We start from the raw sequence: 26012 nt of genomic DNA on the forward strand, positions 1-26012 counted from the left end.
AGGCCAGCCAGACACAGCGAGCCAGAGGCTTCGCGGCCATTGCTGGCTTCCCCCGTGTCCAGGGTGCTATAGACTGTACACATGTGGCCATCAAGGTGCCAGCGGGTCAGCCCGGTGCCTTCATCAACAGGAAGGGATTCCACTCCATGAACGTGCAGATAGTGTGTGATCACGGGATGCTGATTCTACAAGTCTGTGCAAGGTACCCAGGCAGCTCCCACGACGCCTACATCCTCAGACACTCCCAGGTGCCGGGGCTCTTCAGTGCTCCAGCCCGGCTTGATGGATGGCTGCTGGGTGACAAGGGCTATCCCTTGAAAAGGTGGCTCATGATGTCTCTTCACCACCCAAGAACAGAGGCCGAGCAGCAGTGCAATAGGAGCCGCGGCACCACAAGGGCAGTGGCAGAGAGGACCATAGGTCTTCACAAGATGCACTTCCGGTGCCTGGACCATTCAGGGGGAGCACTACAATCCTCCCCAGAGCGGGTGTCACTGATAGTGGTTGCCTGCTGCACTCTCCACAATCTGGCACTGGCAAGGGGGGACCCACAGGAGGAAGAGGATGTTGACGCAGCTGCACAGGCCACAGAGGATGAATCCAGTAGTGAGTCAGAAGAGGAGCACAGTGAGGAGAACGCTGATGGTGTAGAGGCAGACCTCTGTATCCCCCAGGGAGGCAGGGACACCAGGGATGCCTTGATCCGACGCCCCTTCAGCTAGGCTGCTAAATAAACGCTGCCACCTCATGCCAGGCAACCGCCTCCATCCTGGATCTCAGAAATGACCCTTTCCTTGGCCTCATCAGATGCGACGGTCACTGGCAGAGGGGCAGAGGAGCTACTGCCGTCAACCAGAGTGCCCTGAGAGGAGCCCACAGAGACGACAGGCAGCTCATGTGCCAACGTGAGGTCACTCTGGGCCTCCCTGCTCACTATTGTTGGGCAGGCACGTTTCTGGGACACTGGGTGCCCCATCCATCTCACCCACAGGCACGGACCAGCTGAGGCCATTGCCTGTGTGAGGGCTGCAGGTCTGAGCACAATTCCAGGAACCCCTGATTCTGTTCCTGGAGCTGCCTCTCCATGAGAGTCACCACTCTCTCAATGGAGGGGGCAGTGCACTCAGCCATGAGGGTCAATGCAGTGCTCACACTCTGCAGGGACTCCTCCACAACAGAGACCATGACACACAGACCCTCATGGATCTCCTCCAGATCCTCCCGCACATCCCGCTGGACATCCAGTATCTGCTGCCTAATGGAGTCTCATCATCAGCCTTCGACTGAGCATCATCCTGGTCTCCAGCAGCCCTCCAACTGCCGGCGCCCTGGGCACTCTCTGCCTCTCCCTGCACCTTAAGCAAGTGTGAAGTGCCCTCACCGCTGTGCACCGAGCTGCTATCGACCAAACTAATGTCCACCGAGGTGCCGGTATCTGTGCTGGTGCCTGGTTTGTGCCATAACGCAAGGAGCATTCGCAATAAAGTGGATGAATTAACCGCGCAAATAGATGTAAACAGGTATGCTACAGACGGGATTACAGAAACATGGCTGCAGGGTGACCAGGGATGGGAACTGAACATCCAGGGATATTCAGTATTTAGGAAGAACAGGCAAAAAGGAAAAGGTGGTGGAGTTGCATTACTGGTTAAAGAGGAAATTAATGCAATAGTGAGGAAAGATATTAGCTCCGACGATGTGGAATCTGTATGGGTAGAGCTGAGAAACACTAAGGGGCAAAAAACGTTAGTGGGGGTTGTGTATAGACCCCCAAACTGCTGTGGTGATGTTGGGAATGGCATTAAACAGGAAATTAGAGATGCGTGCAATAAAAGAACATCTGTAATTATGGGTGACTTTAATCTGCATATGGATTGGGCAAATCAAATTAGCAACAATACTGTAGATGAGGAATTCCTGAAGTGTATACGGGATGGTTTTCTGGACCAATACGTTGAGGAACCAACTAGAGAACAGGTCATCCTAGACTGGGTATTGTGTAATGAGAAAGGAATAATTGGCAATCTAGTTGTGCGAGGCCCCTTGGGGGATGAGCGACCATAATATGATAGAAACCTTCATCAAGATGGAGAGTGACGTAGTTGATTCTGAGACTAGGGTCCTGCATCTTAATAAAGGAAACTACGATGGTATGAGGTGCGATTTGGCTATGATGGATTGGGAAACATTACTTAAAGGGTGGATAGGCAATGGCAAACATTCAAAGAGCACATGGGTGAACTGCAACAATTGTTTATTCCTGTCTGGCACAGAAGTAAAACAGGAAAGGTGGCCAAACCATGGCTTACAAGGGAAATTAGAGATAATATTAGATCCAAGGAAGAGGCATACAAATTGGCCAGAAAAGACAACAGGTCTGAGGATTGGGAGCAGTTTAGAATTCAGTAAATGAGGGCCAAGGGATTGATTAAGAAGGGGAAAATAGAGTAGGAGAGAAAGCTTGCGGGGAACATAAAAATTGACTGTAAAAGTTTCTATAGGTATTTGAAGAGAAAAAGATTGGTGAAGACAAATGTAGGTCCCTTACAGTCAGAAACAGGGGAATTTATAATAGGGAACAAAGAAATGACTGACCAACTACGTACTTTGGTTCTGTCTTCACAAAGGAGGACACTAATAACATACCAGAAATGTTGGGAAATACAGGGTTTAGTGAGAGAGAGGAACTGAAATAAATCAGTATTAGTAGGGAAATGGTGTTGGAGAAATTGATGGGATTGAAGGCCGATAAATCCCCAGGGCCTGATAATCTACATCCCAGAGTACATAAGGAAGTGGCCCTAGAAATAGTGGATGCATTGGTGGTCATCTTCCGAGATTCTATAGACTCTGAAACAGTTCCTACAGATTGGACTTTGCTAATGTAACACTATTTAAAAAGGTAGGTAGAGAGAAAACAGGGAATTATAGACCAGTCAGCCTGACGTCGGTAGTGGGGAAAATTCTGAAGTCCATTATAAAAGATTTAATAGCTGAGCACGTGGAAAACAGTGGCAGAATCGGACAGAGTCAGCATGGATTTATGAAAGGGAAACCATGCTTGACAAATCTACTGGAATTTTTCGAGGATGTAACTAGTAGGGTTGATGAGGAGGAGCCAGTGGATGTGGTTTATTTTGACTTTCAGAAGGCTTTCGACAAAGTCCCACATGAGAGATTGGCGTGTAAAATTAAAGCGCATGGGATTGGGGGTAGTGTGTTGAGATGGATAGAAAACTGGTTGGCAGACAGGAAACAAAGACTACAGGAGCGGGGATGTCTTGCTGCAATTGTACAGGGCCTTGGTGAGACCACACCTGGAATATTGTGTGCAGTTTTGGCCTCCTTATCTGAGGAAGGATGTACTTGCTATAGAGGGAGTGCAGCGAAGGTTTACCCGACTGATTCCTGGGATGGCGGGACTGACATATGAGGAGAGATTGAGTCAGTTAGGATTATATTCGCTGGAGTTCAGAAGAATGAGGGGGGATCTCATAGAAACCTATAAAATTCTAACAGGACTAGACAGGGTAGATGCAGGAAGGGTGTTCCCGATGGTGGGGGAGTCCAGAACCAGGGGTCACAGTCTGAGGAGACGGGGGAGACCATTCAGGACTGAGATGAGGAGAAATTTCTTCACCCAGAGAGTGGTGAGCCTGTGGAATTCGCTACCACAGAAAGTAGTTGAGGTCAAAACATTATATGTTTTCAAGAAGGAGTTAGATATAGCTCTTGGGGTGAAAGGGATCAAAGGATATGGGGAGAAAGCGGGAGCAGGCTATTGAGTTGGATGATCAGCCATGATCATTATGAATGGCGGAGCAGGCTCGAAGGGCCGAATGGCCTACTCCTGCTCCTATTTTCTATGTTTCTATGTTTCTATGGTTCAGAGAGAGGGTGTAACGCTGGTGCTTGGGGTGCATGGTGGCCCTCTGGTGTCAGGGTGGCCCTTCAGGGTCCGGAGATCGAACGTCTGCTGGCTAACTTAAAAGGGAGAAGAAGGACATGTCATTAGTTAAAGTCATCACACTGTCACTGTGCATGCTAGGCACATGGTGAGACAATGGAGATCTGCATCATGGTGCCCTCGTCTTCCAATGATCAATGGGGACTCCAGGTTTGAGGCTCCCATCAATGAAGAGACTGCACTAGAATGATTGCACAAGCCGCAGTTCTAACCTCAGTTGCTCTGCACTCTTACCTTCGTTTGACACCCCAGCCTCACTGCGGCTTGTTGACCGAGGTGCATGGCGCCCATTGAGCTCCAAGGACTCCTGCTCATAGCGGGAGAGGATGAGGAGGTGTGGAGGTCCTCCGCCAGTCCACGACTTCTCAATATTGTTATGGGATGCCTTCTCCTGAAAGGACAGAGGAACATTGATTAGTCCATTCTCTACCTGCAGCACCATTGCAGCCTGGCCAACCCCAGCTGAAGAACACCTCACAGGGCACACCTGAGTCGTGGCCCTCGAGGCGCAAGGCACTCAGTCCAAGCAGCCAGGGCTCGCCCCCTTGGCCAGCTCCGGCATCATTGGCAGTTGGCACTCAGACTCTAACACCCCTGAGCCCCACGGGGGGACAGCCAGGCCTTAACACTTCTGCACACTGATCCATGCCAACATGGTACTCACCCTTCCTGAGCGCAGCAGGTCATTGAAGCGCTTCCGGCACTGCACCCAGGTGCACCACACCACGTCACGGCTGCTCACCAGGGCTGCCACTTGCTCCCATGCCCACTTGGTGAGGTGCAGTGGCCTCCTCCTCCCATCTCACAAGGGTGTCCCTTCTGGCAGCCGCCTCTCCAGGAAGGCAGTGAGGCACTTGTCAGGAAAACAGGGAAGGGGGGGGATGTGCGAGTGCCCCCAGCTGCTGACCTGCCCTCTTGCCTGGCATTTGCTGACACTCTGGGCTCCACTCTTGCAGCGACAGACAGAACTCCTTCCCTGGCAGCCTTTCTGGGGCTGCCTGGGCCATTGTTAAACAGGCCGCTGGGCTGGCATTGGTCCCCACCGACTGGCCCCCTTCCCGGCCAGTGATGAGCCACGTTTGACGCTGGGCTGGCCTTGATTGACCTGTCAGCGTCAAATCGCAGCCGGGCCCCGATTGCAGGCGGCAGCCGGGTTTCCGACTCCTCCCGACTGCTCCGCCAAGTCCACCTGATGAGTGCAAAATTCTGCCCATTGTCATTCTGACCCACAGTCCAACAGAAAATAAAAGGATATGTTCCTTACAGAGGTTAATGGGACTCAGGGAACACAGTCATAGTTAAAGTAGGGAGTTGGATCAGGGTGGAAGTGCTAGACTAATGGGTGGGTAGTCATGGTCTCATCAGGGGGATCTTGTGGAAAGTCAGGGTACATCTGGCCTCGAGAATAGGAGGGTCTGGAGGTGCATAGGCACATCAACAGTGAAGGAAACGGTGAGGTGGGGGGAGTAGGAACGTCAACATAAATTATAGTTGGGTCCAGGGTAATGGAGGGAGGCTGAATGGTTACAGGAGAGAGAGGAATGATGTGGCGGTGATTGTGGAGTAGGATGGGTGGGTAATGGGGAAAGGTAGAAGATACTTGGCAAACCATACACGCAAAATGCTGAAGCTCTCAAGGTAGTTGTGCAGTTCATAAAACCTCCCAGGCATTCGATATGAGAGCAGTCTCATAACAGGTGGGAGGAGTTAATGCCTCATTTTTCAGGTGGAGTGAAGGGGCGTCCTATTAATTATTAGCCCACTCTATGGAGAACCAGGCTCAGCTGAGCTCAGCTTTCGAGGATCCAACACGCAATAAACCAGCATTGCTCCAAGACTAATGGATCACGTTCAAATAAGAACCCATCAAAGTCTGGAGCTGACATTCATTCTGTGTGATTTAGCATCTGCTGCTGTCAGAGACGGGGATGAAGGGAAGGAAGGAGAGAGGTGAGCACATCCAAGGGTCATGAGTGGTGGACAGTAGCAAACCTCCATCCTCCCTGGTAACAAGGGCTCATGTGGTAAGTCTATCTAAATAGTCTCGAGGGTAATGGAGGTGAGCAGAATAGTGTCTGAGGGAGGGTTCTTGTAGGATGCTGGCAACCAGGGGCCAGTGCAGCAGCAAGCATTAGCCCAAACTCAGGTATATTGCAGGCAGTGCATCTTTTTTTAAAAATACATTCATGGGATGTGCAACAGATGTTAGCCCACCAGTACTGAGAAGCATGTTAGGCCATTTCAGAGGGTCTGGAGTCACATGTAGGTCAGACAAAGTAAGGACAGCAGATTTCCTTCCCTAAAGGGAGTTAGTGAACCAGGTAGGCTCATAGTCATCAATAGACTTTCAATTCCAGGTTTTTTGCATTGAATTCAAATTTCACCACCTGCTATGGTGGGATTTGAACACAAGTCCCCAGAGCATTACCCTCAATTACTAGTCCAGTGACAATACCACTATGCCACCACCTCCCCACTTATCTACCAATGAGCGAAAGGCAATGCCAGAGGTGCCTTAGGATGCCCTGGGATGCAGTTGCTCACATCTGCTAGCTTCTCCATGAGAACCTTTGGCTGCAAGGACTTGGAGGCAATCCCATGACAGTGGCATTAAAGGTCACCGCCTCCCTAAACTTCTTTGCCAGTGAATACTTATAGGGCTCCACTGGGGACCTGTGTAGCATCTCCTGGTCAGTGACACACAAATCCATCTGGGAGGTGATAGATGCTCTCTTCAGGGCAGTGCACTAATTTGTTACATTCTACCTGGATTCCAAAAGCCAGGCTGTCAGAGCATTGGGATTTGCAGGAATCACTGGTTTCCTGCAAGTACAAGGGGCTATTGACTGCACACGTGTGGCCTTGAGAGCTCCCTGGCATCAGCCAGTCACATTCATCAATAGGAAATGTTTCCACTCTTTGAATGTGTAGCTGATATGTGACCACACAAGACAAACCATACATGTTTATGATGGTTCCCAGGGGGCTCTCACGATGCCTAAATTCTAAACCACTCCCAGATGCCACAAGTTTCTGAAGGACCTTGGTGATTGGAGGGCTGGCGTCTTGGGGACAAAGGATACCCCCAGAAGATCTGGCTGATGACGCCAGTTTGCTGTCCGCAGAGTGTTGCTGAGGAGGGCTACAATGATGCACATGCATCCACCAGGTCCACAATTGAGCAGATGATAGGCCTCCTAAAGATGAGGTTCAGATGTATGGACTGAACAAGCTCCAATGCGCACCATAGAGAATGTCCCAGATCATCATTGTCTGCTGAACAACCTCACGCTACAAAGGGGGGACTTCTTGGCTGAGGGAGATAAAATGTCTCCTTTGACGTTGAAGGGGATGGTGATGACGAGGGCCAGGAAGTCAGGGAGGTACATGTAAAGGCCTTTGCAAAGGGTACAACGTGGCAGGGAGGCCCGTGACAATCTGATAACTAACAGATTCCTGGAAGAGTAAGCTACTGAGACAATTCCTTTACTATTTGGTTTTCTATCCTCTGCTGGCTGGTAGCCGCAGCTCCTTTTTGGTATTAGACTTTGCTCTAATGGACCTATATAATAACTGAGTCAAATTGCACTACTTAATGTCTTCCCTGCTGGTGGTTTGATCCTTTGCATGTGCCAAATTGTGCTGCTATACAGAGCCTTGATACTAAATCTGTGCATTTGAACCTGCACAGCACTCCATTCTCCTGCAACCTTGGGCATCTGTAAGTAGAAATAAGGTTTTTCCCATGCCCTCACAAAGTTGGTACGCATGGAAGCAATATCAAATCTTACCTTGGCAGGGATGCACTCGTGTCACCCTCACACCTGCTCCCAATGGGGGTGCAGACCTTACTGAGAGCTCCTTTAGGTGGAACCAGATAGATGGTGCACAGGGAGGAGCAGCATAAAAACAATGCTTGGCCCCTCGAGATCACTCCTTCATATGGATTGACCAGAGAAGTTTGTGTTCCTGTTCCCCAATCCCCACTTGCCCATAGTAACCATATATCCCGTTATCATTGTGAAAAATCTGAAGTTACTTTGGAATCCACTCACTGAGAGTGCTTCACCTTCACTATGGGTTATTGAGTAGCAACCATTCCAGACCCTCCAATTGCAGAGATTCCTACAAGCCTCAGTCCTAGATGGCCTTAGTATTAGTGTGAGACTGTGATCCATCATTGTGGATACCCCAGCCAAGGTAAACATCTTTCCTGCATGGACCCTGCAGAGGCTGTTAGAGCTGCTGATGCTTCACATGGATAACCTCACAGCCCTCAGCAATCAGGCTCGTCCTACTCTCTCTCACCTCATGAACTAAGACCCCGGACCTTCAATGCACTTTGGTGGCAGTCCCTTTATGCGAGGTCTATTCCAACCCTTGATAAGGAGCAGGCCAAACAATTATCCATGTGAGGTCTCACAGAGGCTTCAGTGAACTGCACATACACCTCTTTAATCCGACACTCAATCCCTCTTGCAGTCAAGGCTAACTTGCCTGTTGCCTCCTTATTTGCTGCCTTCAGTTGAATGTTAGTTCAAAATGACAATTCATGAAGGATGGCCATTAACAATTGGACATGACCACCATAACATTCTCCAAACATTTAAGGAAGCCTCTGGTTTTCTATTGTTAAGAACAAAGTATCGATCTTTACTCTTTCAACCCTGAAACTGCATCTATAGTATTCCTTGCCACTCACATAGCCTGTTTAACTCCCCTTGAGTACTCTTTGCATTCACCCACATTTCACATCAGGGCAACAGCAGCAGGAAGTGCAATGGCCTTGCTGAACACTGCGCAGATATTCAGAACTCAGAACATGGTGAGCTACAAGTAATGGATTGCATGGTGTGTGTCCAGGTCGAACACTCACACATAATGGCCAGTGCATAATCATGCACATGTTGGATTATTGTGTGTTGATAATGTGAGTGAAGTGAATCTATAGGGGTTCAATCATTATCGGACCCTGATGGGGCCCCGTTCCAGAGCCTTAAATGCCCACCACCACTGAAGCAACTAACCAGCAAGATGAGAATCCAGGACACTTCCAAAAGGTGCAAGTGAACAGATATTTCCAGGTGCCAAAACTGTATATAATGGTTGTACACCTGTACCACCTGTGTGCCTCCAAAATTTCTTTATCTTTCTTTTCCTATTACGAGACACAGATGCAGCCTTGACAACCATGGCTGAGGTGGAGGCAACCCTCTAACTGTTATACCCTGTTGACTGTGATGACTTTGGCAGGTGTCCTCTGGTGGCCTGAGGCCTAGATGGCCCCGGCCTGCTAAGGGTCTCCTGCTCAGGCGCAGGTGCACCCTCCTTGTCCTGACCTGCTGGAAGCGTTGGGTCACTGGCAGAGGGGAGGTGGAGCGCAGGGAGGCCTTGGAGTGTTCTGGGCTGAAGCCTCCGGGGTGCCTGGCAGGTGCTCCTCCCACCTGTGGGTGCCCAATGGCACTTCCCTGACTCCTTGAGGAGAAGGGGCACCTGGAGGGAAGTCCCTGTTAGCCACTGCTGCACCGCACCCATGGCTAGGGCGAAGGAGTGCAGGTCCAAGCGCATATCCGGCAGCCACTGTGCGTTCTGCTGGACCTGAGTCTCTAAGGCAGCCTCTGCCCTTTCCATGGAGCCAAGCGCTTGCATGTTGGAGCCGTGAGATCAGACAGAACGTGGACGGACTACTCCAGCCTTCGATCCAGTCTGTGTATGGCCTTTGGCAACTCTGTCTGATGTTCCCCTGCCTGTCTCTGCATCTCCATCAGGTCTCTTCGAGCTGAACCCAGAGGCTTGTCATCTGCATGGGTCTCCAGCAGTCCCCTGTGTGTCAGAGACCTTGGCTGTCACTTTGTCCACCATCTGTGGACTGGTGTCAGCGATGTGCTTACCCGATTGTCACCCTGAACCTATTTAGAACGTGCACTGAGGTGAGTGTATCGGTGCTGGTGGAGAGTGCAGGTGAATGACAGGATGGTGCATCCTCTGAGGATTGTGAGGCATCATCCTCAGACGTGTGGTTGGGGCTGGTTCTGTGGCTGGTCTCCCTTGTGGGCCTCCTGCTTTTCTTGGCTAAGAGAAAGATTTTGTGGCTGCCTAAGCAGGCTCCCTTATTAAAGCAATGTCTCACTCTGTGGGCTCATCTGACAACTGCAGACAGGAGGCATCCTCACTGGCTTCCGGGGAGTGTACTATCTCACCTTCAGCCCAGGCATGGCCCTGCTCCTCACTGGCTGGCTCAGCAGCCTCCTCCTCGAAAGATGTGCAGATTCAAATATCATAGAAACATAGAAACGAGGAGCAGGAGTAGGCCATTCGGCCCTTCGAGACTGCTCCACCATTCATTATGATCATGGCTGATCATCCAACTCAATAGCCTGCTCCCGCTTTCTCCCCATACCCTTTGATCCCTTTCGCCCCAAGAGCTATATCTAACTCCTTCTTGAAAACATACAATGCTTTGGCCTCAACTACTTTGTGGTAACGAATTCCACAGGCTCACCACTCTCTGGGTGAAGAAATTTCTCCTCATCTCAGTCCTAAATGGTCTACCCCATATCCTCAGACTGAGACCCCTGGTTCTGGACTCCCCCACCATTGGGAACATCCTTCCTGCATCTACCCTGTCTAGTCCTGTTAGAATTTTATAGGTTTCTATGAGATTCCCCCTCATTCTTCTGAACTCCAGCGAATATAATCCTAATCGACTCAATCTCTCCTCATATGTCAGTCCCGCCATCCCAGGAATCAGTCTGGTAAACTTTCGCTGCACTCCCTCTATAGCAAGATCATCCTTCCTCAGATAAGGAGACCAAAACTGCACACAATATTCCAGGTGTGGTCTCACCAAGACCCTGTACAATTGCAGCAAGACATCCCTGCTCCTGTACTCGAATCCTCTGCCTATGAAGGCCAACATACCATTTACCTTCTTTACCGCCTGCTGCACCTGCATGCTTACCTTCAGCGACTGGTGTACAAGGACACCCAGATCTCATTGAACATTCCCCTCTCTCCATTTATAGCCATTCAGATAATAATCTGTTTTTTTGTTGACATGCTGCCACAGGCCTTGGCCCATTCCCTCCTGTAGTGTGAATTCTTGTCCTGCAGACAGACTGAAGGATTGAGTCTCATTCCAATGGGTGGATGAGCAGTTAAGGTGCATGCATGCCTATTCCAGCTCCTGAGCCCACACCAGTAAGTGGTTAACAAGCAGGATTTCCAGATAATATCACCACCTTCAACACCTCTTTGATCCTTTTGTCTGTGACATCTTTTGATTATCTGCTCCTATCACTGCTTGCTTGTCCCCACAACCACCCCACCCTCAACTTCTCTCTCCCCCCGCCCCCCACCTTAGACCAGCTTACATTTCACCCCTCTCCTAACTATACTCAGTTCTGCCGAAGGGTCAGGAGGACTCGAAACGTCAACTGTTTTCTTCTCCGCCGATGCTGCCAGACCTGCTGAGTTTTTCCAGGTAATTCTGTTTTTGTTTAGGATTTCCAGCAACTTATTGGATGTTGTGAGTGGGGAGGCGGTGGTGTAGTGGTATTGTCAGTGGACTAGTAATCCAGAAGACCCAGGGTCATGCTCTGGGGACCCAGGTTCAAATCCCATTTCAGCAAATGGTGGAATTTGAATTCAATAAAAAATCTGGAATTAAAAGTTTGATGGTGACCAGGAAACATTGTCATAAAAACCCATCTGGCTCACTAATGCCCTTTAGGGAAGGAAATCTGCATCCTTGTCTGGCCTACACATGACTCCAGACCCACAGCAATGTGGTTGACTCTTAACTGATTTCTGAAATGGACTAGCAAACCACTCAGTTCTCAAGGGCAATTAGGGATGGGCAATAAATTCTGGCCCAGCCAGTGATGCCCTGTCCCATGAATGAATAAATAATCAAACATGAAATGGCTGCCATGCATTCAGTGTACATCCCATCTGCTGGTGAGTGGTGCAACCCAAACTCCTGTCTGACATCCCTGTGCACTCACACTGCCTGATGCCCTGATAAATGTCACTTTGCAGTGAGTAGATGTTGTCACTTGCCCTGGCAGAGCACAGCAGATCATTCATCTTTTCCTTGTGCTGCTGGGCTGTTCTCCTGTAGGTCCCACAGGTGCAAACCTTCTCTGCCACATCTGACCATGCCACTGTGGTCAGACAGGAGGACCCCCTGCTGTATCCCTGGGAAACAGCACCTCCTGCCTTCCCTGGACAACCTGGAGGAGAATCTACAGGGGCCACATGTTTATCAGGTTAATCAGGAGAAAGAAATTGGAGTGTGAGAGGAAGTTAGCTGGAAATGTAAAAACAGATATTAAGAGTTTCTACGGGAATTCAAAAAGGGAAGCAGTAAGTAAAGTGAATGTTGGTCCTCCAGAGAATGACAATGGGGAGTTAATAGTAGATAATAAGGAAATGGTGGATGAAATGAACAAATATTTTGCTTGTCTTCACTACAAAGGATATAAAAAACATTCCAGTAATAGCTGTAAACCAGGAGGTGGAGGGGAGAGAGGAACTTGGTGAAATTACAATCACTAGGGAAGTGGTACAGAGCAAACTGATGGAGCTGTGGGCTGACAAGTCTCCGGGTCCTGATGGACTTCATCCTAGGGTCTAAAAGAGGTGGATAATGAGGTAGTAGATGCGTTGGTGTTAATCTTCCAAAATTCCCTAGATTCTGGAAAGGTTCCATCAGACTGGAAAGTAGCAAATATAACCCCTCTATTCAAGAAGGGAGGGAAGCAGAAAACAGGAAACTATAAGCCAGTTAGCCTGACGTCTGTCGTGGGGAAGGTGTTAGAGTCGATCATTAGAAAGGTTATAGCTGGGCACTTAGAAAAACACAAGGTAATCGGGAAGATGATCTTGTGAAAGGGAAATCATGCTGAACCAATGTATTAGAGTTCTTTGAAGGAGTAACATGTGCTGTGGATAAAGGGGAGTCTGTAGACGTGTTGTACTTGGATTTCCAGAAGGCATTTGATAAGGTGTCACATCAAAGATTATTGCAGAAAATAAAAGCTCATGGTGTAAGGGGTAACATATTAGCATGGATAGAAGATTGGCTGGCTGGCTGGCTGAAAACAGAGGACGCATAAAAAGGTCATTTTCGGATGTGACAGGATGTGACGAGTGGAATCCCACAGGGGTCTGGGCTGGGGCCTCAACTTTTTACAATTTACATCAATGATTTAGATGAGGGGAGAAAAGGCATGGTAGCTAAATTTGCAGACGACAGAAAGGTTGGAAGGAATGTATGTTGTGCAGGAAACATAAGGGGCGGAATCATCCCCGATTTGCACTAAGTGTGGTAGCGGATAGATAAAACAAAGTTTAACCTGCCGGCGCAATGGTGGGTTTTCATGCCATATTGTCCCAAACCCGCCACATTATTTATGAATTCCTGTGAAACAAACTGTTTCCATGGCGGGTGGACTCTTATTCGCCCTCCCGCCATCACCTCGCTGCTTCATCATGCCGGGCGCCCTATTTAAAGTCCAGCACACATATCTCAGCGCTTCCAGCCCACGACTGCTGCAGGGAAGATGTCCACGAAAGGCAAAAAGACTGCAGTCCCTAGGTTCAGCGATGCGTCACTGGAAAGCCTTTTGGATGTCATGGAGCCCCGTCAGGATGCCCTCTACACTCACTCTGTTTGCAGGATGGGCAGAGGCATGAACAAGCAGGATTAGGAGGTGATGGCAATGGTGGTCAGTGCCAATGCCCTTCAAAAGAGAACAGCCACCCAGTGCCACAAGAGGAGAAATGGTCTCCTCCGTTCAGCCAGGGTAAGTCACTTTTCTCATCATTCTCAACTCATACACTCACAAACCCAGCACATGTCCAGAGGGCCCTCACTCACTGCCACAATCACCATTCACTCTCTGTCATGAAGCTATTAATGTATGTAATATTATTGGAAAATATTCTTCTTTTAAAATAGAGATTTAGTCTGTGGAAGTGTCTTAATTGGATTAAAACCAGCTAGTCTGGGTGCTTTGGTGTGCTAGTTTTGAGAAGTAAGAGAGGTAGAGTATATTTGTATTTTTCTGAATAGAGCATTCAAGAAGTGGGGTGAAATCTGGCCCCTAGCTAGCAGAGACCAAGCAGTATGTTTATATTACTAATAAAACTGGTACTATGAAAGGGGTTATATTGTTAGAAGAGGTGTGATCAAAGAGGTTGGTGATACAATGAGAATTTACATTCAATGAGCTGTGTTGGTTATAACAGACAGCAATTTTGTGTGTGCGAGGCAGAGGCAATGTAAGATCAAAGTAGCTGTAAGCCTACAACTGTCTCTACTGGAACCAAAGTGAAAGGAACCTAATTTTGAATTTGTAAGGTGAAAATGTTTTGGGGTGGTGTCTGGTTAAGTCTATGGGTTGCTGTTGCCTTAATGCAAACTTGTTTGGGAATTTGTTAAAAGTTATGATAGTTGTAATTTGTAGCCATGTGTATGTGTTTAATGTGTTGTAACTTAATAAAATGTTTCACTTAGGTTAGTATAAAAACCTCTCGAGAACTATTGGTCTGATTCCCGAATTTAGAGCTGCAACTCAAACATAGCACTTAAAGATATAGGTTATGACAGTTGTTTAAAGTTTCCCTGTGGGATTTTTAAATAACTCAACTTTACCCAAAGGCTGTCTCGTAGCATTCTCTCACAGACATGGTCATTGTCCTCATTCTGTACATGGGACCACTCACCACTCACACAGACCAGGCATACTTATCATCTGGCCTGGCAGGCATCCCGCTTACACTTTCTCCATCTCTATCCATGCAGGACAAGCTGGCGCGCAACAGCAGGGAGATGTTGCAGATCGGTGGCGAAATGCCCGAAAACAAGGTCCTCATGGACTTTGAAAACAGAGCCATCCAGCTGGCCGGCCACGATCTGGACTGGTCCTGTGCTGACAGTGAGTGTCCAGCAGTGCAACATCCATCAGATAACCATGCAGTGAGTGATGTGTCCTGTTTCACAGGCCACTGCCATGCACTAATTATCGCCCCTTGCTTTCACAGGCACATCTGGGAAACAGCCGATGGAGTCCATGGCCCGGGGCCTCCAAACAAGCCTTGAAGAAACTTCTGAAGAGGAATCTTGAGGCATCTTCCCTCAAGTCCTGTCACAGCATCACTCACACCCTGCACCAGTGCAGAGACACACACCTTGATGGGACATAGCTTTAAAGTAGCCTTGGGATCACATTCTGCTGAGCGTATCGCAATGTCTGATCCACAGCAGGGATTTCCCAGGTCCCCGGCACTCGGAGGAGCTGCTGGAGGCCAGAACATTGCTGAGTCCGAGCCAGATGAGGAGCCTCTGGACTTGGTCACGTTACAGTTGCTGGAGCTGCAAAGGCAACTCGGGAACATCAGGGAGGGATGTCCACTGCACTCCTCAGATTGCAAGGCACGATGGAGGAGTCCGTCCGTCTTCACTCTGAGGTGATAGCGCTGGCATTACCAATGCACCGAGGTCAATGTTGGTAGGAGGGCAGCTGCCATCCAGGACGTTGCTCCTGTACTGCTGCATGGGCTCAATTTCATTGCTGATGCCATAGTTGGCCTCCAACAGTGTGTACGCAGGAGAGGTCCCGGGAAGCTTGATCTCACTCCAGCAACCCCTTCTCCTCAAGGAGTCAGCCTGGGGCCCTCAGGCACCCATAGGGAGGAGGATCAGCCCGGGGCCATGGGCCCCGGTGACTCTGAGAGTGTCCGGCCCATCCGAATCCCCTCTTCCTGTGACCCCAGCAGCTCCAGCTCCACAGGCCGAGGAGAGTGTCACTGTCACACAGCAGGACCCCGAAAGCAGGCCGGGACCCTCCAGGTCTTGGCCCTCCAGAGGACACCCGCCAAGGTCATCACAGACAGGGCGTCACAGTCAGCAGGCTGCCGACATAGCAGCAAGGAAAGTTAAGGAGAATTAGTTGCACAGCCTGGGCACGGGTGTTAATCACTTGTACATAATGTTCACTATTGTCAGTAAACTCCCAAGAACATCTCCCTGTCTGTGGCTCCTTGTTCTGATGAGCAGTGTTCTTGTTACTCAGATGTGAAACCTTTCTGCACAAGATAAAAGGCAGGGTGTCTCAGTCCAGGGCCTCTTCCCTCTGATCTGTGCACCTTCAGATCAAAGTGATGGTCCAGCCTCGCACTCCCGGGACACATTACTGATGCCTGCACCTCGGCGGCGCTGGTCGCTGCTGCCACAATGTAGTGGGCAGGCGCAACAGGGTTCTGCCATTCTCTCTGTGTGCTTTCAGCACCTTTTTAAGGAGGGGCTGGCCCCCCATCTCTTCAATATCTGTGACCAGTGATGCTGTGCTCCTGAAGTGGTCAAGTACTGAAGGCAGTTTTAAAGTTTTATGGCGGAGTCTCTATGATTATGATCACAGAGCGCAAGTGAGCTGCCCTCAGTCAGACAGGAGTTGGACATTCTCAGAGGTTATGTGAAGATCTATGGAGTGTCCTCACTGCATGCTGTCATCATCCTCCTACAATCGAGTGACTATTGAGGTCTCCACTGCATCTCCATGACAGGTGCGTTCTCACAGAGGGTATTTGCACTGCCATAAGCCAGACTGGAGTCAAACATTCACACATGCGATGTGAGGATCTATGGGGTCTCCTCACTGCATGTCGTCATCATCTGCCACAAATCAGGCTATGAGGACCTCCCGAGTGCGCCTGCCTCATCTGGTCAGTGCGAGGGCCTCATTCCCGTCATCACCGCCTTCAATGACCTCCTCACCCTCATCTCCATCAGTGTCTTCCTCATTGGAGGAGACCTCCAGCTCCTCCATCTCCCCCTTAGCCAGCTCCTCTCCCTGTTGCAGCGCCAGGTTGTAAAGGGCACAGCAGATGACGACGATGCGTGTCACCCTCTGTGGACTGTATTGCAGGGAGCCACCAGACCGCTCCAGGCACCAGAACCACATCTTCAGCATCCTGATGGTCTGCTCCACCAAGGTGTGAGCTGCAGCATGAGCCTCATTATAGCGTTGCTCTGCTGCAGTCTGAGGCCGCTGCACGGGTGTCATCAGCCACAGCCTCTGTGGGTAGCCCCTTGTCCCTGAGGAGCCAACCCTGCAGCCTCTGTGGATCCTGGAAGACCTCAGGGATTTGTGACCGACTGATGATGTAGGTGTTGTGCACACTCCCTGGAAACATTGCGCAGTCCTGCAGGATGCGTTTCTGGTGGTCACACACCAGCTGCACATTCAGCGAATAGATGCCCTTGTGGTTGGTCTAGTCCACCATGTGTAGCGACGGAGATCTGAGCGCCACGGGAGTGCAGTCGATCACACCCTGCATCTTTGGGAAACCCGAATCTGAGTGAATCCAATGGCCCTTGCATCCTGGCTGTCCTAGTCCCGGGAGAAATGCACAAAGTTATATGCCTTCACGAAGATGGCATCCGTGACCTCATGGATGCATTTGTGGGTGGAGGCTTATGCTATCCCACAGAGGTCACCTGTGGAACCCTGAAAGGAGCTACTGGCATAGACATTGACCGCCACAGTCACTTTCATGGCCACAGGCAGTGGATGCTCTCCATGTCCTCTTGGCAACAAATCCTGCAGTAGCTGGCAGATGTGACCGACCAGTTCCCTAGACATGCAGAGTCTTCGGCGACGCTGGTTCTCAGTCGTCTGCAGCTATGAAAGGCGGGGTCTGTAGACTCTGGGTGTCACTAAGTGCCGACCAGTGACAGCTCCCTGTGGCTCCTGGGCGAGAGCCCCAGCTGCCCCTTCTTCCCGAGGTTGCTGATCCTGCCTCTGTGCAGCCCAGAGCCTCACTCACTCTCTCCTCCGTCGTCTTCGCTCTCTCAGGCATATAGCTAGTTCACCAGGCTCCTGCAGGATGAAAGAGAGAGATGCCTGGTTAGCATGGGTGCACTAAGAATCTGTCCTGGTTCAGTCTGAAGGCCCCTTAATGCTTCCCGGAGAGTGCAGGCCACCAGTTGGATGGCCAGAGATTAGTGCGCTACATGGCTGCCCGAAACCTCACCGCCTCGACCCCATCTCACCTGACCGATTGGCAGCAGCTTTGCCCATTGGACTGTATGCTGTGCTCTCAGCTCAGGCACAGGCATTCTCCTAACCCGCACTGCAAGGCTGCGCTGTTAGCTTGAACCATGGGGGAGACTGGTCCAAACCAGGATGCCTACATTGCAAGGGGCTGTGAGCGTCTCCAGCAGTGACTGCTCCATGACCAGCTTTAGCAATGAGACTGTACAACGTGCCCAGTTGTCCAGCTGATCTGCAGTCTAATAAAACGCATGGTTTTGCAGTCTGTGCCTGGAGGGTAGGGGAGGGGTGGCGATGGTGAAAAGCTCTGGAGCGCTTGGTGGCATTTTGATGCCTCTGCGTTGCTTGAGTGGGCAGAGAAGCTGGAGGCCCGACTCCAATCATATCGATGTGGCTGCGTCTGAACTGTCTCAGCTGCAGAGGAATGGTCACTTTATACAAGTTTCCCTAATGTGTGGCCGCTTCCCTTGCTCATCCTACCCCCCACCCCAAATGCTTGTGTGTTACATTCAACCACAGAGCAGCTCTCACCTCCCCCACAAGTCGCCTTAGTGGTGGGGCTGCCCTTAACCACCCCCCCAACGCGCCTCAGGCTTTAAGTCCACAGGCAACCCTGGCAAGCGCTGTACATTGTTACTGTGTATACTCACCTCCAAGTTCCCCTCAAATTGCTGGCCGCCAAGTGCACGCCTTTTATTTGCTGTTGTGAAACACGTCGGCGTGCTTTCCTGCCAACCTGGATAGGTGATCCAGTGGGGGGAACGATCCTGGTGGGCTGGCCTAATAATGATATGCAGATGTATCCCGATGAGGTTCCCGATGTCCGATGGTGGGAAATGCCGTTGTTGGACTGAGCGGATGAGCGCGAACTGGTTTCATGCCACCGTGAAACCAATCATGCCACATTGTCCACTCATGCCACCAAACACGGCCGACGCCAGGGGGCACAGGAAATCCCAATCAAGGAGTTTGCCAACCAATCTAGATAGCTTGAGTGGGCAAAAACCTGGCAGGTGGGGTATAATGTGAGAAAACATGGAGTTGTTCACTTTGGCAGGAAGAATAAAAAAGCAGAGTATTACTTAAATGGAGAATGGCTTCAGAATTCTGAGGTGCAGAGGGATCTAGGTATTCTCAGACATGAGTCACAAAAGTTAGCATGCAGGTATAGCAAGTAATCAAGAAGGATAACGGACTGCTATCCTTTATTACAGGAGAAGTAGAACATTAAGATAAGGATGACATTCTTCAGTTATACAGGGCATTGGTGAGACTGCATCTCAAATATTGTGTGCAAGTTTGGTCTCCTTACTTCAGGAAGGTTGTAAATGCAATGGGGGCGGTTCAGAGGAGATTTACTAGATTGATAACGGAAAGAAGGGGTTGTCTTATGAGGAAAGGTTGGACAGGCTGGAATTTAGAAGAGTGAGGGTTGATTGAAGCATATAAGATCTCTAATGGTCTTGACAAAACGGGTGTGGAAAGGATGTTTCCTCTTGTGGGTGAGTGCAGGACTAGGGGTACTGTTTTAAAATTAGGGGTCACGCTTTTAGGGCAGCGATGAGGAGAAATTATTTCTCTTGGAGGTTTGTGCGACTTTGGAACTCTCTGCCTCAGAAGGTGGTGGGGACGGAGTCATTGAATATTTTTAAGGCAGAGATACATAGATTCTTGTTAGGCAAGGGAATCGAAGGTTATCGGAGTTAGATGGGAATGTGGAAATCGAAACACAAATAGATCAGCCATGATATTATTGAATGGTGGAGCAGGCTCAAGGGGCCGAATGGCCTACTCCTACTCCTAATTCCTATGTTTGCATGTTCATAATAATGGAAAATAAGGAAATGACGGAGGATAAATTGAACAGATATTTTCCAAAATTCCCTAGATTCTGGAAAGATCCCATGAGATTGGAAAATAGTGAATCTGTCAGAGGGAAATTTCTGGGATCTATTATTAAGGAGGTTATAGCGGGGAACTTAGAAAATCTCAATGCAATCAGGCAGTGTCAATATGGTTTTGTGAAAGGGAAATCATGTTTGACTAATTTATTGTAGTTCTTTGAGGAAGTAACAAGCAGCATGGATAAAGCAGAACCTACAGATGTTCTGTACTTAGATTTCCAGAAGGTATTTGACAAGGTGCCAAAGCTATGGTTACTACGCAAAGTAAGAGATCACATTAGCAGATAATATATTAGCATGGAGAATTGACTAGATGATAGGAAACAGGAGTAGGCATAAATGGGTCATTTTCAGATTGGCAAGATGTGACAAGTGGAGTGCCACAATGGAAAAGGAAGACACAGGGTGGAGGATTGTAAAATATTAGAGGAAATTGACATGGAGAGAGAGGAGGTACTAACAGGTTAAGCGGCCTTAAAAGTGGATAAATCCACAGGCCCGGATGAGATGTATCCCAGGCTGTTGAGGAAGGCAAGGGAAGAGATATCAGGGGACCTGGCAGTAATTTTCAAATCCTTTCTGGCCACAGGTGAGGTGCCAGAGGCCTGGAGAACTGCTAATGTTGTCCCATTATTAAAAAAAGGGAGGAAGGGATAGACCAGGAAATTACAGGCCAGTCAGTCTAACCTCGGTGGTGGGGAAGTTACTAGAAAGAATTTTGAGGAGCGGGATATATCTGCACTTGGAGAGACACGGATTAATCAGGGATAGTCAGCATGGATTTGTTAAGGGAAGGTCGTATTTGACAAATTTGATCGAATTTTTTGAGGGAGTAACCAGGAATGATGACAGAAGGATGCTTTAGTGACTGGAAGCCAGTGTCCAGTGGCGTACCACAGGGATCTGTGCTGGGTCACCTATTATTTGTCATTTATATAAACGACATAGATGACTATGTGGGGGGTAGGATTAGTAAGTTTGCAGATGACACAAAGATTGGCCGGGTGGTTAATAGTGAGGTTGAGTGTCTTGGGCTACAGGAAGATATAGATGGGATGGTCAAATGGGCAGATAAGTGGCAGATGGAATTTAACCCTGAAAAGTGTGAGGTGATACACTTTGGAAGAAATAATTTGACAAGGAAGTATTCAATGAACAGCATGACACCAGGAAGTTCTGAGGAACAAAGGGACCTTGGCGTGTGTGTTCATAGATCTCTGAAGGTGGAGGGGCATGTTAGTGGGGTGGTGAAAAAGGCATATGGGACACTTGCCTTTATCAGTCAAGGCATAGATTACAAAAGTAGGGAGGTCATGTTGGAGTTGTATAGAACCTTGGTGAGGCCACAGCTGGAGTAGTGTGTGCAGTTCTGGTCACCACATTTTAGGAAGGATGTGATTGCACTGGAGGGGGTGCAGAGGAGATTCACCAGGATGTTGCCTGGGATGAAACATTTAAGTTATGAAGAGAGGTTGGATAGACTTGGGTTGGTTTCGTTGGAGCAGAGAAGACTGAGGGGTGACCTGATCGAGGTGTACAAGATTATGAGGGGCATGGACAGGGTGGATAGGGAGCAGCTGTTCCCCTTAGTTGAAGGGTCAGTCACGAGGGGACATAAGTTCAAGGTGAGGGTCAGGAGGTTTAAGGGGGATGTGAGGAAAAACCTTTTTACCCAGAGGGTGGTGACAGTCTGGAATGCACTGCCTGGGAAGGTGGTGGAGGCGGGTTGCCTCACATCCTTTAAAAAGTACCTGGATGAGCACTTGGCACGTCATAACATTCAAGGCTATGGGCCAAGTGCTGGTAAATGGGATTAGGTAGGTAGGTCAGGTGTTTCTCACGTGTCGGTGCAGAGTCGATGGGCTGAAGGGCCTCTTCTGCTCTGTGTGATTCTGTGATTCTGTGAATGTTGATGAGGGTAATGTAATTGATGTGGTCTACATGGACTTTAGCAATGCTTTTGATAAGGTCCCTAATGGCAGACTGGACAAGAAAGTAAGAGCCCATGGGACACAAGGCAAAGTGGCACATTGGATCCAAAATTGGCTGAGAGGCAGGAAGCAGAGGGTGATGGTAGAGGGTTGTTTCTGTGACTGGAAGTATGTTTCCAGTGGGGATCCACAGGGCTCAGTGCTGGGCCCTTGCTGTTTGTGGTGAACATAAATGATTTGGACTTAAATGTAGGGGGTATGATCAAGAAGTTCACAGATGACACGAATATTGGTAGGGTGGTAAATAGTGAGGAGGATATCAATGGGCTGGCCAGATGGGCACAGCAGTGGCAAATGGAATTCAACCTGGAAAAGTGTGAGGTAATGCACTTGGGGAGGGCTAACAAGGCAAAAGATTATACCATGAATGGTAGGACACTGGAAAGTACTGAAGATCAGAGGGACCTTGGTGTGTATATTCACAGATCCCTGAAGATAGCAGGGCAGGTAGATGAGGTGGTTAAGAAGGCATATGGGCTATTTGCCTTTATTACCAAGGCATAGAATACAAGAGCTGGGAGGTTATGCTGGAACTGTATAAAACACTGGTTAGGCCACAACTGGAGTACTGTGTGCAGTTCTGGTCACCACATTATAGGAAGGATGTGATTGCACTGGAGAGGGTCCAGAGGAGATTTAACAGGATGCTGCCTGGGCTGGAGGGTCTGAGCTATGAGGAAAGATTGGATAGGCTGAAGTTGTTTTCCTTGGAGCACCAAAGGTTGAGAGGGGACCTGATAGAGGTGTATAAGGTTATGAGGGGCATAGATAGGGTGGATAGGAAGACACTTTTTCCATTAGTAGAGGGGCCAATAACTCGGGATCATAGATTTAAGGTAAGAGGTAGAAGGCTAGAGAGGAGTTGAGGAGAAATATTTTCACCCAAAGGATGGTGAGAGTCTGGAACTCACTGCCTGAAAGGGTGGTTGAGTCAGAAACTCTCGTAACATTTAAGAAGTATTTAGATATTCACTTGCGTTGCCATAGCCTCCAGGGTTAGGGCCAAGCGCTGGAAAATCGCATTATTGTAGTCAGATCTTTGTTGACCAGCACGAACACAATAAGCCGAATGGCCTCCTTCTGTGCTGTGGATGTTTATGAGAATCATTGCTGGGGCCTGAACTATTTGCAATTCATATAAATGATTTGGTTTAAGGGACCGAATGTACGGTTGCTAAATTTGGGGACACAAAGCTATGTAGAAAGGTAATTTGTGGATAGAACATGAGGAGTCTGCAAAGGGATATAAATAGATGAAGTAAATGGTCAAAAATGTGGTAGCTGGAGTATAATGTGGGAAAATGCGAACTTGTCCATTTGCAGGAAGAATAGAAAATCAGCATATTATTTAAATGGAGAGACATTGCAGAATTCTGAGGTACAGAGGGATCCTGCTGTCCTGGTACATGAATCAGGATAAGTTAGTACAGCAAGTGATTAGGCCTACCAGATGGCCTACCCCTGCTCCTAATTCATATGTAGGCCAGACCAGTTAAGGGCAGCAAGTGACTAGGAATGCAAATAGAGTATTGTCGTTCATTGCAAGGGGAATATAAAAGTAGGGATATTTTGATATAGTAGTTCAGGGCATTGGTGAGCCACATCTAAAGTGCACAGTATCAGTCTCCTTATTTAAAAAAGGATATAAATGCATTTCAAGCAGTTCATAGGGGGCTTACCCGACTGTTACCTGGGATTGGACATTATTTTATGAGGAAAGGTTGAACAGATTGAGTCTTTATCCATTGGAGTTCAGAAGATTTAGAGGTGATCATATTGAGACATATAAAATCCTGAGCAGACTTGACAGAGTGGATGCTGAAAGGATGTTTCTCTTTGTGGGAGAGACGAGAACTAGGGGACACAGTTTAAAAATAAGGGATGTCCCATTTAAGACGGAGACGAGAAGAAGTGTTTTCTCTCAAAGGGTAGTGAATTTTTGGAATTCTCTTCCCCAGAGACAGGTGGAGGCAGGGTCAATGAATATTTTGGAGGCAGAATTAGATAGATTCTTGACTATCAAGAGAACCAAAGGTTATCGGGTGTAGGCAATGTGGAGTTGAGGCCACAATCAGATCTTCTTGAACGGCGGAGCAGACTCAAGGGGCCGAATGACATTCCCCTGCTCCTAATTCATATGTAGGCCAGACCAGTTAAGAGCAGCAGATTTCTTTCCCTAAAGGGCATTAGTGAACCAAATGAGTTTTTACAACAATTGATAATGGTTTCATTAGACTAACTTTTAATTCCAGATTTATTAATTGAATTTAAATTCCACCAGTTGCCATGGTGGCAGTTGAACCTTTGTCCCCAAAGTCATTAGCCTGGGCCTCTGGATTACTAGTCAAATGGCATTACCACTATGCCACTGCCTCCCAGATTTGAGAGCTTGGGGCCCAGGCACAGCCACCACTAGTGGAATGGTTAAAATCAGGGATGTTCAGGAGGCCCAAATTGGAGGAGCACAGAGATCTCAGAGGGTTTTGGGCTGAAGAGATTACAGAGGGGTGAAGGATTTTTCATAAAGGATAAGAATTTTAAAATTGAGACTAAAATATGCCTAAGTGAGAGCTAGTGTAAGTCAGTGAGCAGAAGGGTAATAGGGCAACAGGACCTAGAATGAGTTAAAGTATGAGAGGCAGAGATTGGTATGAGCCCAAGTTCTTAGAGGGAATCAAAAAATTGAATATAGGAAGGTAAGGTTGGAACAGTGGGGGATGAATCATGTGTAAACAGGGTGGCTCTGCAACTGCTGTCATCATATAAATGTCTTTCGCTGGAAGTCAACATATTAGAGAGGCTGTGTTATGACATGGCAGATGATGTGTCCCAGGTGGACCAAATCCACGAGAGAGACTTAGTCGCACTATCACAGCGGTTTTGCAATTTGTGATTATGACGAGATGTGTGCACTGAATTCAGAAGTAATAAGTCCACCAAGACCTTTAGAGATTTAAAAAAAATAAAATATTTATTAATAAAATATAAAAGGTTTCAAGCACAAATATGACTATAAATTACTTACTACTATAATAACTCCGAAAATTCCTAATTAACCTGACCCCCAGTTACACCCACTTTAAGGCAATGGTCCAAAATAGATTTTAGACTTAAAACAAGCTCAGCAAGTTAACACAATACCCTGTACAGTGGAATTCTAAATGGCTTTTCCCTAACTTCAGTTTCGTTATATAGCAGACTTATGCACAAATGCTGGAGGCTTCATTAAGACTATTTCACACACTCCTGTTTGATCTTATATGGCCTTCTGACACATAACCTTTTATTCTCCTTTATATATGTTTCTCTCTTTTTAATATGTAAATTCTATTGTTCCATATTTCTTTGAAACTGTATCTTCCTCATAATATAAAAACTTCCATGTTGCCACTATATATTGTCAGTAACCTTTGGGAAAAATAAACACATTCCTTAGCCTTGCTTATCTGAATAATTGTAAACAGACTAAGATCCCTTTGACATCCAAATATCCCTTCATTTATCTAAAAATGCAAATTCCCTTCACACCTTGCTAAGCCAGCATCCTTTTTTACTCATTAACATGTCAAGCACCGAGCTTCTTTTGATGTTTGAAAGCTTGCTGTCTACTTGACTCCAAGTATAACTAAATCACACACAAACCCAACTATACTTACCCCCATAAACCTACTTCACAAAAAAACAGAAAAATAGAATGAAAAAAATGTTAGTTTCATGACGGCCTGACACAGGGAATAGAATCTTAATGGCTCTGAGGAGGGCATTTGGAGACAGGACCGGGAGAAAACTTACAAATAAGTAGGCTGGGGCAACCAGCTGAAACCATTGAGGTCAGTACTCGAATTTGTTCCTGACAGCAGAAAAATTCAACAACAGTAAGATTCCACCCAGGATGTCGAGTTAGAGAACAATGGCAAGGTTTTTTTGACACTCTGATACTTTGTAGAATCTGTCAAGAAGAAAACGAATGAGTTCAGAAGACCAGATAATGGGGTGGGTACCATGGTAGTGGGATGGGTACCATGGTAACAGGGTAGGTACCACTGGAATGGTGAGTGTACATAATAATAATATGGTAATAGTGTGGATA

General features: G+C 48.0%; 1 protein-coding gene across 1 annotated transcript in view; it reads left to right on the forward strand.

The window, feature by feature from the left end:
• The window catches only part of LOC144691868 (cytochrome P450 2J1-like), a 148984-nt gene that overhangs the window by 84927 nt on the left and 38045 nt on the right, over window positions 1–26012 (forward strand). The gene's annotated exons all lie outside the window — the stretch shown is intronic.

Source organism: Cetorhinus maximus, chromosome 16, assembly GCF_964194155.1.
Source record: "Cetorhinus maximus chromosome 16, sCetMax3.hap1.1, whole genome shotgun sequence".
Lineage (NCBI taxonomy): Eukaryota > Metazoa > Chordata > Chondrichthyes > Lamniformes > Cetorhinidae > Cetorhinus > Cetorhinus maximus.